Source organism: Quercus lobata, chromosome 6 (assembly GCF_001633185.2).
Source record: "Quercus lobata isolate SW786 chromosome 6, ValleyOak3.0 Primary Assembly, whole genome shotgun sequence".
Taxonomy (NCBI): domain Eukaryota; kingdom Viridiplantae; phylum Streptophyta; class Magnoliopsida; order Fagales; family Fagaceae; genus Quercus; species Quercus lobata.
Genome location: NC_044909.1, coordinates 41,048,793 through 41,054,792, shown reverse-complemented (window position 1 = coordinate 41,054,792; position 6,000 = coordinate 41,048,793).

Here is a 6,000-nt window from a genome sequence, read left to right as displayed (position 1 = left end):
AAATAAAAGCGTCTCATATTAATATAAATAGAGCATAAAAGTTTTGCACCCAAAAAAAAGAATTGAAACAGAGAATAAAAGTTTTGCACCCAAAAAAAGAATTGAGATGTAGAGATACCTCAAACAAAGCAGGGAGGTTTTGTCAGCATTTATAAATCGTGTGGAAAGGAATAAAGGGAGGAAGGAAATCAGATAGGCAACCGTTACTAAGAAACAGTAGAGCAGGAAGGTGGGTAGCTTTCAAACTCTCTGTTTTCTCAAGCAATACTTGAAGGCTTCAATGTTTTGTTTTGTTTTTTGTTTTTTTTTTTTTTTTTCCCCTTTAAGCTTCCCTCTACGTTACATATTTCAAAACCCTGAACACAATATTTCAAAACCCTGAACTCAAATCCCTGAACGCTTCCCTTTTCTTTTATTATTATTTTTTCTTTCTTTCTTCCAAACCGGCTTGAATGTATGGTTTTTTTTTTCCCCCCCTTTAATCTCCCCTCTACGTTACATTACATATTTAAAACCTTGAACGCAATATTATCCCAAAACCCTGAACGCTTCCCTTTTCTTTTATTTTTTTTTTTTTTTCTTTCTTCCAAACCGGCTTGAACATACTTTTTTTTTTCCCCTTTAATCTCCCCTCTACGTTACATATTTAAAACCCACGCAATATTATCCTCACTTTAAGCTTCCCTTGTTTTCTTCAAAACCCTGAACATAATATTATCCTCCCTTTAAGCCTCCCTTTTTTTTTTCCTTTAAGCTGAACTGAAAAGGTTTTGGGTTGGGCTTCATAGTAGAACTAAATAAATAAAAGGTGGGCTGGATTAATTATACAAATTTATTATAAGATGATAGTGGAAGTAAATAAATAAGTAGTGGGCTGGGATTTCTAGGATTGTAAATTATAAAAACCATTTAAAAATTAAAGAAAAAATAATTTTTTTTAAAGAAAATAACGTGGCAGCTGATGTGGCGCAACGTGAGAGTAGCAGAATTAAACGCTACGCTTCAGCTTTTAGTAATATATTGATTGATTGATTGATTGATTGATTAGAGTATTTTTTATGTGGGTATTTTGGCTAATAGTGAGACTTAATAAAATAAAATAAAATAAATCCAATGAAATATGATGATGTAAACGAAGAAGGAATTAGATCTATTTTTTCCCTGCCGGTGTTGCGTTAACCATAAGTGCTGCATAGGTTTTCCGAATTGAGTTTTGGTGAATAGCAAAAAGTTATGGTGTAGGCCGGTAGTCTGATAATTACGGAGGTAAAATATATGTGTCAAATAGTATTTTTCTGTAAAAGCATGTCAGGAGCTTGATTCTGGTTTGATATAGTGCTTTTCTTAGTTTTGTCCTCATGCCGAAAGAGAACTATGGTCGGCGGCACTGGCAGGAAAGAAAAAAATATACATTTATATATATATATATATATATATATATGTATATATTATAAATGGAATTACCACCTTGAGAAAGCAACGCCAGCTCCTTTTCTTTATTGTTATTATTATTATTATATTTGTTTATTTGGTTGGTTGAGGCGTAAAAGGGAAATCAGTAGGTCTAACATAAGTGATTATATATATATATCAACTCCCAAATATAATAATGGGTGATGTACTTTTGGCCCTTTATGCCTGTAGGTATGGTGTAACTATAGACTTGATTCCTAGGACCTATTAGTGGTAGAAACAAAGAGAGCAAAAATATTGTAAATTACGTGGGATTTTGGTGCGAGTGGATAATGGGAAATTATTGGTTATTTTGAATAGCCTCTCTTCTGGCGGATACTGCTATAAGTTTTCTTGAATAATTTGATTATTGAGTATAGCGTTTGAAAATTGTTCTAGGTGATATCTAAAGATTTTAGAAGAATTGTTAAGGAAAAGTTTCTTTTAGAATAGCTTTTGAAGATAAATAATCTTATCCTAATTGGTTTTATTTTGCATAATTCTAACTACTGAAAATTGTTTACAGTTGTTATAATTTTATTTCCATTGTATTATTGATTTCAAGTAAAGAATTATCACAAATATATCTAACTACTAAATATATGATGTATTTTATTTAATTGTTTTTTTACTATATTGATTTTAAGTAAAGAATATAGAAATATCACAAATATATTTGAATATTGAATATATGATTATATATACGTATTTGAATAAGATATATTTTTGTTAGAAACTATGATTTGATATATATGATTATGGACAATCTGACTATGAATTGATTCTGATACCCAAACCAATGGGAGTTATTCACTCGTACTCTGATACCTGGTCAATGGGGGTTATTCATTGGTATTCTGATACCCAAACCAATGGGGGTTATTCATTGGTACTCTGATACCCAGCCAATGGGGGTTATTCATTAGTATTCTGATATCCAAACCAATGGAGGTTATTCATCGGTACTCTGATATCCCCGCAATGGGGGTTATTCATTAGTACTCTGATGCCTAGTCACAGGGATATAGCATGACCATAGTCATAAGATTGTTAAGAATATGAATTTTGTTTGAATATTTGAACTATTTTGAATCATTAAAACTACATATGTGATTTTGGAAATGTTTGAGTATTTAACTATTTTGAGTCACTTAAATTGCTTATGTATTTTTTGGAACCTATTGTAAGTTATAGCTTTTGATACATGGAAAACTAACTCTCTTCTAAACCATCTATGATATAGTTGTAAGATTAAAGTATGTGATTTATGTGCAACTTATTATTTTGAGACTACGAAACCTCTTCAGAATTTTGAAAACACATAGAATATTAGAACTTTGAAAACACATATTACATCTTATACTTTACAGATCTATTACTTGATAAAACTTATTAGGATTTTGGTTACTTATTGAGTTGTCAACTCACCCCCCCCCCCCCCTTTTTCCCCTCCAGTTTCAGATTGTGAAGAATAACAAGTTTTGGGAGTTTTGATGTTGTGTTGTGAGCAGGAAAAGAAGCTTAGTGATTTTGGAATTGAATGGTCTTCTAATTGTTTTATATTTATTGGCCAATTGGCATTATGTACATGAGATTTGGATTTTGTTCATATTAAATTATTGGAGATCTATTTTATAAAGAAATTGTTGAGGTATTTTGGATTTATTTGATTTAATTTTTGATGATAAATTTTAGTTGTTAAGAAGGCCTTGCACACTTATAAGGTGCTTACTTTATAAGGGTGCGGCAGTTGTCATGTACCTATCTTTATACTTGGGTTCAAGGCATGACACATTAGTTGCTCAAGATGGATGAACTACTGTGAAATTTAATGAGTATGCTTTTTATTAGTATTTCAAACAACATAGGTTCTTTCAATTCCAATGATATCAAGTTTAATATTTTGAAGATAACGTAGCTCCAATCTTATTATATTAGCCGTGAGTCCATCTCCTTAAAGATTGCAAGAGGAAATGTAATAAACTCATTTTACTAAAGTTGACATCAGAATTTATGTTGCAGAATTGTGATACATGAGTAATTGTCACCAAACTCACCACATTTAGATAAGCAATGGCCTTAAAAACAATAAACAACAAGTAATCACAGCATATTGCACTCTGTCACCATACTAAACCACATCTATTAATTAGTAATCAAATAGATTAAAACTCCTTTGCCAAAAAAAAAAAAAGAAGAAACCTGGAACAAGAAAGACTCTGTGTGCGTGTGTAGTGTGGACCAATTTACATATAATCAAAAAATGGTTGATGAACTTGTACTGATGGGAATTTATATACAAGTTAAAACAGCCAAAACATGTTAGAACATATTGAGATTTTAGTCTAGATGAAACAAATGAGTTACTTCCCCTGGTTTAGCTACTAAAATGAAATTAATACTTATACCGTTCCAACAAGAAAGAAATTAAAATATTAACAATGGATCAACCACTTTGATGCAAAAAGACCTGAAGTCCAAAACCCTCATGACCCTAATCTATACAACCAAAGTCAGCTCAACCCATATCAGGACAGCACACACAGGCCACCAATCATCAACAATACAAAACCCATCCTCATGATAAGAGGAAGAAATAGAAGTTAGTGAACAATAAGGGGGGAAGAGGGCCAAACATGGACCAAAGATGAGGAATATTTGCTATTCAGTGCATACATAACAGCAATAGAAGCAAAGGTGGGGGTTTGAAATTCTCTAACTACAAGGAAGAAGGATGTAGAATAGCAATTTTATATTCTACTCCTCTATTTTAATTTGTTGTTGTTCCAGTTCTATATCAGACTCTGTGTGCATGTGTAGTGTGCATTGTGCATTTAGAAATTGAAAAAAAAAAAAATTTAGTTTAAAAACCATATCTCCTGCCATGAAATCATAATCAGCTACATAACATATAATTAGTGTCACTATACTATTATGAATATTAATTAACACTCATGTGATAGGTAGAAAAGATGGGAAGGGGAGGGGGCAAGCAGTAGAAGAAGAGGAGAAAAGAATCTATAGATGGGGAAAAAAAAGTAGATACAAGATCAAAGTAATCATATAAAATTTAACTAAAGACATGATTAAAATGTATTTATTAATATCCAGAGTCATCTAAATCTAATTAGAGAAGAAGAGGAACATGTCCTCTGCAAATCAAGTCTTTAAAAATCATGAAATACAAAATTTCAAAATACAAGAAGCCTATGCATTGCTTAAGGCGCAAAAATCCAAATGGACTGATCCAAGCAGCATCTTGAATGCTACACAAAGTATATGTTCTCAAGAAAAGTTTACTCATGTTTTTCATTTGGGAAAGCACCTAATGAAAAGGGGGATGAAAAAAAAATAGAAGTTTTACAATAAACCAGAAATTCATATTAAAGAAAAAAGATAACAAAAAACACATAGCTGAAACATATATCTAATAAAAGAAACAAAATATATTTGTTTCTTATATGGTCACACAATCGTACCACCATGCTACAAAAGAGAAAGCACCAACTTGAGGAGAAAAAGTAACTTCAACAGGATCCCAAATTGAAGAAAAGAAACTACTACCAGAAGATCACAAGGGCCATGATGGCACTTAATCAGAATAATTGGTATATGAGGTTAAGGACGATGCATAGGTATTACCATATTAGATAAACATTTCTTAAGTGTTTCATACCAAATGCAAACAGACATGCATAAGTGTGCTTTCCCTTTAGAATTGTAACTCCAAGACTCCATCACATAACATAATCAAAAGTCTCAGAATTTAATGCTATACAAAATATCTAAAGGCTGGAAAAATATACAAAACATCAGAATTAAATGCCTACAAAAAACATTCAGGAAAAAAAAAACACATACATTACCCTTCTACACTTCAACCTAGAAGCCAAATTCCATTCTTTTATGTAAAAATCATAAGGCTGAAAAAATAAACACACACAACCAAAAACAATTATTATATGGTGCATACAATATAAACATCAACACATTAGAGAGACATAAACAGACACATCCACATATCATTCAAAAGAAGCATTGCAGAACAAAAATAAAAGTTAACAAGCATATAACTTTAAAAGTATCCCAGAACTAAAACTAAAATACAAAGAACAACATTGATCATGCACAATCTCAATTCATAGAAAAAACACAAATCCCACTTCTGGGCAGTCCAAACCCAAAGGAAATGAAAGAAAAGAGCAAACAGAGTACACGGTCACTAAGAAAATTGTAGAAAGAATTATCAAGTTCAAATTTTTATTTAAACTTTTCCTATAGTTTTTCAGGAACCAAGCAAAAAGGAGAGAGAGAGAGAGAGCAGAAAAGAAAGACAGTGGGAAAATGGGTTATTTCGAGTAAAACCCTTTTGCATACTTCAAACCATTGAAGCAAACCAGCAATGGGTAAGCACAATAATATCATATAAACAAAAAAAAAACCAAAAAAACTTCTCCTTTATTATTTTCTCACCAACCAAACAACAGGGAAAAACAAAGGCAAACAATGTTCAAGCTAAAACCTAACATTTTTCTCAAAACCCAAATG